At 51.4% G+C, this 11,400-nt stretch overlaps 1 protein-coding gene across 14 annotated transcripts in view; it reads right to left on the bottom strand.

Annotated features, from left to right (window-relative positions):
- Positions 1-10,022, bottom strand: part of Mapt (microtubule associated protein tau) — a 103,799-nt gene extending 93,777 nt beyond the window's left edge. Inside the window, exon 1 of one of the 14 annotated variants that reach the window (XM_029483476.1) lies at positions 9,773-10,022. The gene's annotated coding sequence lies outside the window, so the exon portion shown is untranslated. The remainder of the gene's footprint in view (positions 1-9,772) is intronic. The other 13 variants (XM_029483465.1, XM_029483466.1, XM_029483468.1 and 10 more) reach the window with 13 other exon arrangements.
- Between the last annotated feature and the right edge of the window lie 1,378 nt (positions 10,023-11,400).

Here is an 11,400-nt window from a genome sequence, read left to right as displayed (position 1 = left end):
GTTGTGAGCCACCATGTGGTTGCTGGGATTTGAACTCTGGACCTTCGGAAGAGCAGTCGGGTGCTCTTACCCACTGAGCCATCTCACCAGCCCGACAGAGAACAATCTTAAGAGTTTTTGTTAGTTTGTTTTGCTTCATTTGTTTTTGCTTGGTAAGCCCCCTTGAATTTTGTTTATACATAGTTTGAAGCCTTCTGGTGGAAGAGCTGTCCTGGAGAAGTCACCCTCTGTGAGTCTTCCCAGCACTCCCTGATTATCACTTTATGCTGGCTGCAGACAGTTATGGACACAGAGGTTTTCTGACATCCTTTGTGTCCCAGGGAGGAAGACATCAAGATCAAAGTACATGCCTGGATCTTCTGTGTCACAGCTAGGGCGAGGGTACCAGGACAGCATCACCCACTCTTTCTGTGAAAACAACACTGAGCCACAGGCTGGAAGGAGAAGGAAGACCAGGGACCAGAGAACACAGATGTCCCTCTCCTCCTCGATGGCAGGGAGTGGAAGGGCCACAGAGGAAGTGCCATCCATTATCAGTGACTACGGACTCATTTCTTGTGGATTTCAAACTTTCTTTCTATTGTTGGACCTTGAATAAAACTTTTTCCTAAGAGGAGTTTAAAGTTGTGTCTGATGTGTATTCTGGGGGCCTTAAAGACAGGCAAAAGTGGGCAGAGAAGAGTATACCTGCCTTTAACTTAACACAAATGTCTCCCTGGTAGGTGCCTTCCTGGCCTCTTGCAGGAGAAATGAAAGACCTTCTCAAGGCTGGGATCCACAGAGCCTGTCTGCAGCCAGGCCAACCTCCTGCCTGCCACAACCAAGCTCCTGCTCAGGGTCATCTGGGCTTGTTCTGAAGCCTTCTCTGTCTATCCTATTTGCTATACTAACCAGGTAACTAGAACCATCACGTGGCTATTACATCTTGCTATAACGACTGCATTACTTCTATAAGTACAAGCTAGAGGCTGGGGAGAGTCTTGAAAGCATGAGGAACCACACTGCCTCACCTGGCTTGTATGTGTATGCTGGGGATTTGAACTCAGGTCTTTATGTTTATGTGGCAAACACTTCACCTCCCAAGCCACCTCCCACCAAGCCCTAGAAACTCCTCTTATTTTAGACTCGCAACACCAATGATGCTCATCTGTAACACCAGCATGGTGAACTCAAGCAAGGACAGGGGATCCCAGATGTCATGAACCAGCCAGTCTAGTCAATTACCTAGCTCTGGATTCAACAAGAGATGTTGCCTCAAAAATTAATAGGGGGCTGGAGAGATGGCTCAGTGGTTAAGAGCACTGGTTGCTCTTCCAGAGGACCTAGGTTTGATTTCCAGTCGCAACATGGCAGTTCACAAATATCTATAAGTCCAGTCCCAGAGGATCCAGCACCCTCTTCTGGCCTCTGTGGGCACTGGGCATATATGTGGTGCACACACATAGACAAACCAAACACACATACATATAAAATAAAATAATAAAGTAAAATTTTTAATAAATAAACAAATAAGGTGGATGGCAATGTATGGAGAACCTGATGTTTTGTCTCCTGGCTTCCATCTCATGTACACATACACATACCATGCATACACATATACTACAGAAGCAGGCACCTACATGCACACACAAATAAGACTTTTCTCCCCCAAAAGGTATAAATAGGTCCAGTGGGATGGCCAAACAAGTGCTTGGTTCCAAACCTGATGACCCGAGTTTGTGTCCGGGACTCAGACGTTGGAAGGAGAGAACTGACCCTCACAAATTGTTCTGTGAACCCACATGTGGACACACACACACACACACACACACACACACACACACACANACACACACACACACACACACACACACACACACAAACACACACACACACACACACACACACACTAAGTAAAGTGTTGAGGTTTGGTCTGTTGCTATTGTAATGCTAAATACTGGCCCTGGTTGCCCCCAGGAAGGAGGAAGATCTCAAGCAGACCCAGGTGATGCTATGTAGCCCCGCCCCACAAGTTATCCCTGACTGGTGAATAAAGATGCCTACAGCCTACTGCTCTGCAGAAGAGAGATAGGTGGGGTTTGGTTCCCAGGCTGGCATCTGAGGCAGGGACCTTGAGGAAAGAAGGTAGAGAGAAGAGGAGATGCCATAGGGTAGGTGAGTCATGAAAACATGGCCATGAGGGCTGGCCAATTGAAATTAAGAGCAGCAACTCAGACGGAACATGGCAAGTTAGAACTCAGGGTTATGGCTAGCGAAGTAGATACAAATAGTCTAGAGTAGATATCTGCCCAGATTTAATACTGATTAAGGCTTATTATAAATATAAAAGCTTTGGGTTGTTTATCTGGGAACTGAATGATCTAAGGTGGGGTAGAAACCCCTGAGTGAGATTAAATAATACAACAGTAAATAAATACACAACACACACACACACACACACACACACACACACATTGTATTTTAAAGGTTCAAGGGGTTAGAGAGATGGTAAGTGGTTAAGACCATGTACTGCTCTTGTAGAAGACTCAGGTCTGGTCCTCACATCCATGGCTTATAACCACCTGTAACTCCAGCTCCAGGAGGTCAGACCTGATGCTGTTTTGACCTCTGAGAGCACCCTTACATACTCATCTATGCACATATGCACACATGCACACACGAATAAATAATTAAATGAAGCAGAAAAATGATTACTAAAAATGATCCAAAACTGCTCTACTATGCCCTTGGCCTTGATTTCACATTGAGGAGGCTTCTGTAGCTTGTTCTATTGGCTCACACTCTACTCGGTTTATTGGGTGCCTGTAATTCCCAGGCTTCATTTCTCAGGACTCTGGATTACTTAACATTTGTCTCTCTTGACACTGTCAGCCATGAAGGCCACTCACTGGGCTACTGACTTCTGTAGGAGGGGAGCCACTTCGTTTGCAATCTCACTCACTCCCTTCCCCGGCACTGCCTTTTGATACTGTTATTACGCTCTCAGTCACCAGTAGTCACTTTGCTTCAGTGAGTAAACCAGGAGACCTCTGGGCCTAACACACTGAGCCAGGTCACCCTTTCCATGAGGGAGGGAGGGGCAGAGGGAGAGAGCACCAGGGGGTGTATAGGGAAGGCTGGTGTGGGGAGTTTGCAGTCTAATCCTGGCATGGAGCAGGATTCAGGAAGGAAGCAGACAGAAGCAGGACAGCAGATAAGTCCCTGTGCTTGTTGTGGCAAGAGTTCTGTGTGTACACTTAAACATGGGTGTGTGTGTGATCTTGGAGATCCACTTCCGCCCAAACAACAATGCCTGGTTCCAGAGGATCTGGGCTTGGTTCCTACTTGGTGCGATTTATCTGCTGCATGTTTTCCAACACCAGTAGCCCAAGATACTTCCATATGTTATCGCAAGTGTCCATCTAAAGGATACGGACGGTTAAGAATGCCATTTAGTCACATGCCAGGCCATGGCAAGCATCACATTTCCCCATTTAAACTCCTAGGCAACCTTCTGGATAGGCCCTATAATACCCCAGGCCACATATGAATATATTAAAAATAAAAAACAGCCTACTAAGTAGCTAAGCTCCACCATAGGTTGGGTTGTTGGGAAGCTGGCACTGGCATCCAAGGGTTCTAAACCAAATGACTTCTAAATGCCCTCTGTGCTGGGCACCTGCTCTCCAGGCACTTACAACACTTCCCTGAATTGCTCAGGTAAGAGATACACTTCCTGGGGTTTTCTATCGAGAAGCTGATTGGGCTCAGTGAAGAGCCTGCTGGCACATGAGTGAAGAGGAAAGGTTAAGGTTTCATTTTGCAGATGCCCATTCTATCCACGTGCCTAGAGAACAATCTAGAATGTCACAGCTAGCTGGGGGTAACCTCAACACTGCCCCCCAGGTTCCCTGGGAGCCCTACAGGCAGAAGTCTAGCAAGTGGAGGCGGGGAAGGAATTATTTGCCAGCAACTGCTTTGGCAAGGTGACAGTAGTGAAGCAAGTGTGACCGTATGTGTTCCATTGCTGGCACTGGCGGGCTAGGAGGGGCCTGCTCACCTCGGCTGCCTCACCTCTCACGGACAGCAGCAGTGAGCCCATGGCTGAAGCGGTCTCAGTGGCACTGTGGCACAGAGATTATAATGCAAATGTACTTTGGAGTCTGGCCAGGCAGCAAGCATAGCCTGCAGGGCCCACGGTGCCCACGGAGACTTGGGATGCTTGCAACGAGAGCTTCTCCTGCTCACAACTCCACAAATATCCACAGTTTCAGGGCTGGGCCTCAGCCACGGGTGCCAATGTTCAAGCTATGGGGGGGACAGAATCTAAGACAGGAATCTGACACGCCCTAAACCTCAGTGATTTCACCCTAGCCACAGCTGAATCCAATTATCCAACTGATCTTCCTCCCTCTCCTTCTCCCTCTCCCCCTCCCCTTTTGCCCCCCCCCCCTTTTCAGAGACCCAGAGGTTGTGAATTTGGCTAAGCTTTCTGGATAGTGAGTTTCAGGGACTCACCTGTTTTCACCCCCTGCCCAGCACTGATTTAATAAATGCATACAGCAGGACTCAGCTTTTATGTAAGCGCTAGAGATCTGAACTCAGGAAGGCCCTCATGCGAGGGGACAGCCATTTTCCCTGCCCTTGATGCCCCTATCTTAATTAACAGTTATGTTTGAGCCAGTCGAACCTGGCTGGCCCTTCATGAAACAGATGAATGGAGAATCCCTCAGTCAGGTCGGGTTAAGGTTTCCGGGAAAGACTTGCTCTCTGTTTGATAAGCAGAGTACCAAGGTGGAGGGAAATCCTTTGTCCTAGATGTCCAAAGCAGACACCAAGGACTCAAATCCACACCTCTGTATCTTATTCCAGCCTGTGAGCCAATCAGACTCTTGCAAAAGAACTGGGTGGTTGGAAAGCCTGATTAGCTTCCCAGGCTAGCCCACAAAGTTCCATTAAATCTCCTGGGGCTTAGCTGTGTGTCCTGTGCTGTGCATCCTTAGTTGGTTATGAAACCTCTCTGGGCTTCAGCTTCCCTATGTGTCAGAGGGTCACAGTGAGGACTATATGAGGTCATCTCCAGCAGCATGCAGCACTCCTAGAAGACAGGCACTAGATACAATTGAGATAACAGTGCCAGCAAAACACTGTTTCTACAGCAGGGCTTCTCTATGCCAGAGCCAGTGAGTGACATTTGGCAGCTGTCCTGTAATGTTTAGCAGCATTTCCTGCCTCTATCCACAAGATGCCCCAACACACCCCACTTTCCAGATACTTCAGCAACTCCAATGAGGACCATGGTTTTCCAGGAAAAGACCCAAGTCTCAGGAGCCTTATGAGGCCCTGCTTAGGAGCCAGGGACTTTTCTCCTTCTCACTTGGCCAGGTACCCCTAACTCCTGCGTGCAGAGGAATCCAATGTGTGTCACTACAGTGGCTGATGAGAGAGTGGGGCTCCCCATCTCCATTCCAGTCACCTGCAGCCAGAACACGGCCACCCCCACAGGTAGCCCCCTCTAGGCTCTTAATTCCCCTTCAACAACAAGGGGCAGGTGAGCCACCTGTGCACACTATGGGGCCCCAGGCAGAGCAAGGACATCCAGCAGATCACAGGCATCGGTGTGGGCACCAACTGGACACATAGACAAAATAGACCGGATTTGTCCCCGAGCTTCCGGATGCTGTGACCTTGAATAGTTGCCCCTCTCTAGGTTCTCTTGGATGCCCTCCTGACCTGTATCTCTCCATTTTACCCACGGATCTGTCAAACAATGATGGGCCAGACACCCACTCTATATCTAGCCCCTATATTAGATATTTAAAAACATTCTTTTGAAGTGATTCATTTTCAAGAGGGGACCAAGGAAGAACTTAGCTAAATAAATATAAGAAAAGGCATAGTGGGAAAGGTTCATATATTCAACTGAAAAAAAAAAAAAAGCAATGTATGTTCATACACATAGCCAGGAACTCACAAAAGCCATATACAGTATGCTCAGGGGAGACGGAATGCAACACAAGTCCTTACATTTCCAACAAATGAACTGCACACATTGATGTTTAAAGGGTAGGAGGAAGTCATTCTGCAGAAAGTCCACTCCAGCCCTGTTGCATCCTAGGCTGACCCAGCCCTCCAAGGACGAGTGGGCCAGAGAGCTTGCTCTGTACAAGGGCTCATGTTCCCAATGGGAGCAAGCCTGACCTTACCTCAATCCAACCAAGTTTTCTTCTTGCAATTCCTGGGCACTCTCTGCTTCCTTTGTTCCTCTCTGGGGAACAGAGCCTGACACTAGAAGCCACTTAAAAGCCACACCCTTCCACCAACACACAATTGTGTAGACAGACAGGGTCTGTGCAGAGGGCAAAGAGGCACACCGTGGGCTGTCATTCATCTTAAAAAAAAAAAAAAAACCCACCACCAACAACAACCTATCCAGCCAAGCTAAGAAATATTCAAACCATCCAAAGGTGAACCGCAAAGCCAAGCTAGGGTACTATATCATACACATTTGCTGATGAGGCAAACTGTCCAGAACAGATCAGCAGTCATTACACCCGGCCTGGCAGCTGGGCGAGGAATGGGCACACAAATTATCTGGACAGCCATTTGTTTAGAGAAGCTTTGCAAATGTCGAGTGGGCAAGCAATTCTTATGTGGCAAACACAAGCAGTATCATCGAACCCTAGATGACATCTCAGAATTGTAACCACCGAATTAACCTACGATGGCTTCATATTTCCTTTTCTGCTATGAGACCTGACAGTTGAAGGGGTGGAGTAGGGACCGTGAAAATTTTGGGCAGTCTTGTGGAGCCCGGGGACTGAGCTGAAAATGGCCTGGTTAGTTTGTCCCTGACCCTGTCATACACCCAATGCTAACCAGCCGGAAAAAAGATTTGGGATTACAATTTCTTGAACACTAGAGGATAAATAGGGCCTCCCGGACATAAAAGGGATCACACACCCGCGGAGGTTGGTGGGTGAAATCTTGGCTCTTGAATCCATTCGGATGAGCCTAGAGTGGCTCAGCTCTCCACAGCTCTGGCTTCAGCACAAACTTCTAGCTTCTGAGGTGAATGAAACCGGCTTGTTAAAGGGCAGAGCCAGGAATGGAGTCTCTCAAACTCAGCAGCAACCCCCACGATCTTTAATTAACAACAGGGGCCTTGGCCAGCACAGTACCTCACTCGACCCCTCAACACAGTGCAAAATGGGAGTTCGAAGACGCTGTGATCTGAGCTTTGTTTCTGCACTGGGTAAAACGTTCTCTCTCCTCCCCCTCCCACTGATTTTTCCGCTGTGACACCTTTGCCCAACAGGCCCGCTATAGACAGCCCCCCCCCAACCTTCCCCTTTCCGCACCCACCCCAAGAGTCTGGCTTCTTCTAGATTAAGAATCCTGCTCCCAGCAGCTCGTCGTGTGGCGAGGGATGGGTAGTATTTGAACCTATCTTTCAGATGCTCATGAAATTTCTGCCAGGCGGGCCGGGCCACGATGCCACAGCCTCGGGCTGTGGTTTGATCCGGAGAGGGTGTTCCACCCCCAGCCGAGACATTCTCAGAAATGCACATCAATCTGAGTGAGCAGTTGACGTGGGCAATTCGGCCCTTAAGAAGCTCGTGGTCTCAAAACTGCTTACCCGCACCAGTATTCAGCGGTAGAATTAACCAGAAAACCTCGAAGACTGAGCTTACTGTACGGTGGGGAGGCTGGGACCTGTTAGCTTTCTATCCCTCTCTGGTTTCAAGGGCTGTTGTAAATGTGGATTTTTAAAAAAACGAAAGTCCCTCATTTAAATAATATTAATAAAATAATATCAGTCAGCACGCTTATAATAAAATACATTAGAGGCATCTCTCTCTGGATGGCCATGGTTGCCAGTGCCAAGAGAATGATGCTCGCATCAGGCATGAGGTGCTCCTTCCTGGCGTCTTCCAGGCACTATCAGACTACCCCAGGATTCTAAATCTCCGCGGAGTAAGGGGCAGGGGGGTGGGGGTAGGGGGTGGGGTAACGCCCAGAGGTTCCTCCTCTGGCTGGTGTGGTTCCTATGGCAACCCTTAACCCTCTCTCCTTGGGTTGGGAGGGATGGGTGTGGCCGCAGCATCCCAGGGGATCTCATATCCTCTCCTCACACTCTCCCATCGGGAGAGGCAACAGGGTTCAACGGTGGTGGTGGTGGTGGTGGGGGACGGGGAGTTGAGCTTGCCGAGTCTCCCCATTCCCGAGGGTTATCTGGCTCCCCTAGCAGTGAAACACAAGTGGGGTGTGGTCCTCAGGATGGCCTGGGTGTGGGGAGGGATGTGCTTCCTCTGAGGACTCCTGCACATGAGAGTCTATCTTGAATCCCACCCATGTGGCTCTGGGTCGAACTGGGGGAGTGGGCTGCCGCAAGTCTGTAGATCCAACAAAGGGTCTGAAAAGAGTGGCGAAAAAAGGATGGAGCTTCTCCGAGCGCGTAGGCAAATATCCTCGTCGAATGAAAGCTTCCCGCCTCCCCCCGCACCCTCCCCCAAAAAACCAGGGCTGGGAGCGCTGATCCTAAATCACACGACGAACAAAGCAGCGAGCTCCCCTAGACGACCTCAGGTGAACGCTCCGGTGCGCACCGCTGCAGAGGCAAAACGCCAAGGCTTCCGTGTTCATCACCCCCTGTTCCTTAACATGGGTCCAAGCCGGGTCCTCCAAAGCCCGGTCACAGCTCTTGGCATGCTACGATGGAGACGTGACTCGCCGCAAAAAGATGGCACCTCGCGTTCAGAGAGGGGGAAAAAAAACGGAGGAGGGGTGGCAGCGGGAGGAGACACATCGTACTCCCCCCTCCTCGCCCACCCAGGTCCACACCCACTGCCGCAGTGAGGGGCGAGCCCTGCGCGCCAGCCCGCGCCTCCGGCAGGGAGCGCACATGCCGGGAGCCCGGCGCAGAACGCAGAGAAAGAAACGCGCCCCGAAATGCACCTGCAGCCCTCGCGTGGGTATGTGCCTGGCTGCAACGCTGCGCGCCCTCGAGCGGGGAGCCGCTGCCAGCCAGCCCGCTGACACCGCGAGGCCAGATGACCCCTGACTCTTCGAGCTCCCACATTGGGATCCACGCACTACCTTCTCTCGGGCACGGCGCTGCCCCTGTCACTGTACCAAGCGCGCGCAGGGGGAAGGGCGACTAAAGTGACAGCGCCTGGACCCCTCCCCATCCTCCCGATTCCTCCCAGCCCCCAAATGTCCCCTGCCGGCTTCTGAAGGAGGAAAAGGGGAGGGGGCGGGCCACCGCCTTAAATCAGGGCCAGTGAAGGCCGTGTCAGAATCGCTGTCAGGGAGGTGGAGAGGCATGAAGGCAGTCATCTTTTCTAGAACCCGATCCACACCTTCCTTAGGGCTGATGGCAATCAGGGGCAGAGAAATCCGATTTCAGGTTCTGTTTCGGGGGTCGTCGTTGGACCCCCATGCACACTCACAGACCCACGCCCATTGCGGCAAAAGGCTGAGATCCAGATTACAGAACAACCCCTTCCCTAGGTCACCGTCATCCGCGCCCCACCCTGCGGACACAGCCCCCCTCATTTGCGCGGAGCCGATAGTGGGGACCCCAGCACTCATAGATACACGCATTCGCCCGCGTGCGTGCATCTCTTGCACGCGTTCCTTCCCAGCTCCCCAGCGCCTAGGGCGCAGCGAGGCCCCCACCATTGCGCCTGATTGATGCCCAGCGCCCTAAATCCATCTCTGGGGCGAGGGGTGGCAGGAGGACGGCGCACAGGGCCAGAAGGGGACTGGATTTTAGAGCTGCGGCGCTTACCTGATAATCGACAGAAGGCGAGGACAGAAGAGGACAGCGGAGGAGAAGGTGGTTGTGGCGGCGGCGGCGGCGGCGGCAGAAGGTGGGCGGTGGCGGCGGCGCTGCTGCTGGTGTTGGAGCTGGTGGGTGGCAGAGACTGCGAGCGCGCGCGGCCGAGAAAGCGCGTTCCGGAGGCCGGCGGGCAGCGCAGGCGCGAGCCACGGGAGCGCGAACCTCCCTAGGGGAGGGGAGGGCAGCGAGGCCTGGGCGGGCACCTCCCCTTCCGACCGCCAGGGGGCGCACGCGAGCACCCCTCAACCCTCCTCTCCCCACGCCGCCCGGCTCGCCCCTCTCCGCGCTTCCCTTCCCGGGTCCCGCCACGCCTCGGGCCGCGGTGCTGACCGCCGCGCGCACGCGCGTTCTGTGGCGCACGCGCACCCGGCCTCCCGGGGCTGCAGCCTTTGTCTAGTCCAGGGGTCCCCTCCCTCAGTCCCCGCGAGGTCCAGGCAGAGCGCTGTGTCGGTCATCGACCGCTTTTCAGTTCACCCTCGCTGGCTCTCCAGGCGGTACACCGTGAACCCCAAGTGCTACAGGGTCCCCGAGTCTCCTAAAATGTGGCCCTCCAGATAGAGCGCATTCTATTTCCAGGGCCAGCTGTTCGCTTGCTTTCTTTCCACCTGTTTTTGTTAATGGCTAAAGTGAATGATTTCCTTGACAAATCCTCTCGAAACAGATTAACTTGACCGTAATACACTTTAGCGTTTTCGTGGAAAAAGAATTGTTTTTAAATCAAGGAGCATTCAAACCCATTAGGTATCTTGACTGTGACCCTAGGGAAGAAAAATCTTTAAGTAGGTAAGTTTTAATGATGCTTACCACACACACTGCTTACCACACACACTGCAAGGCATTTTCACAGAGTTATTTTTATCTCGTTTATTGAAACACCTTTGTACAGCGTGAGAGCTGAATTTTTAAGGTGCCTGCTGGAGATGGCCACCTGCTGGATGTCAAGCTTCCGGTTGAAATTGGTCATTAGTTCTCCTTCCAGCCACGTAGGCGTGGGCTGTGGCTCTAGCTTATATCTTACCTCTCCAAAGCTCAATTCCCTTGGACAGCTGGAGCCTGTTCAAATGCAAGGAAGAGAGACAGGCACCTACCTCTTGCCAAAGAGGCGAAAACTTGTCTTGAAGCTTTCATTTGCATGCCGTTTTTTCTTTATTTTTCAAGGCAGGTTCTCACTATGTTGCCCTGGCTGGCTTGGAGCTCACAGAGATCCCCTGCCTGCCTCTGCCTCCAGAGTGCTGAGATTAAAGGTGTGCACTGCTATCCCAGCTATTGTTTCTAAAACTCCAATGTTGTACCTGCTCAGTGTGTTGGCTCACATCTGTAATCCCAGCATTCAGATAGGCTGAGACTTGTTCAAGATCAGCCTGGGCTACATAACAGAATCCAAGAATGTCTGGATTGTATTACAGGGTGAAAGTGAGTCTTGAAACAAACAAACAAACAAACAAACAAACAAACACACTCCTGGGCTGGAGGGGTGGCTCAGCAGGTAAGAGCATGTGCTGCACTTATAGAGGACCAGGATCCCCAGCACCCACATCATAGCTCACAATGGTAGCTCCATCTCCAGGAGACCCCAC

The sequence above is a fragment of the Mus caroli genome, chromosome 11 (assembly GCF_900094665.2).
Source record: "Mus caroli chromosome 11, CAROLI_EIJ_v1.1, whole genome shotgun sequence".
Lineage (NCBI taxonomy): Eukaryota > Metazoa > Chordata > Mammalia > Rodentia > Muridae > Mus > Mus caroli.
This window is presented reverse-complemented; position numbering and strand designations above follow the sequence as displayed.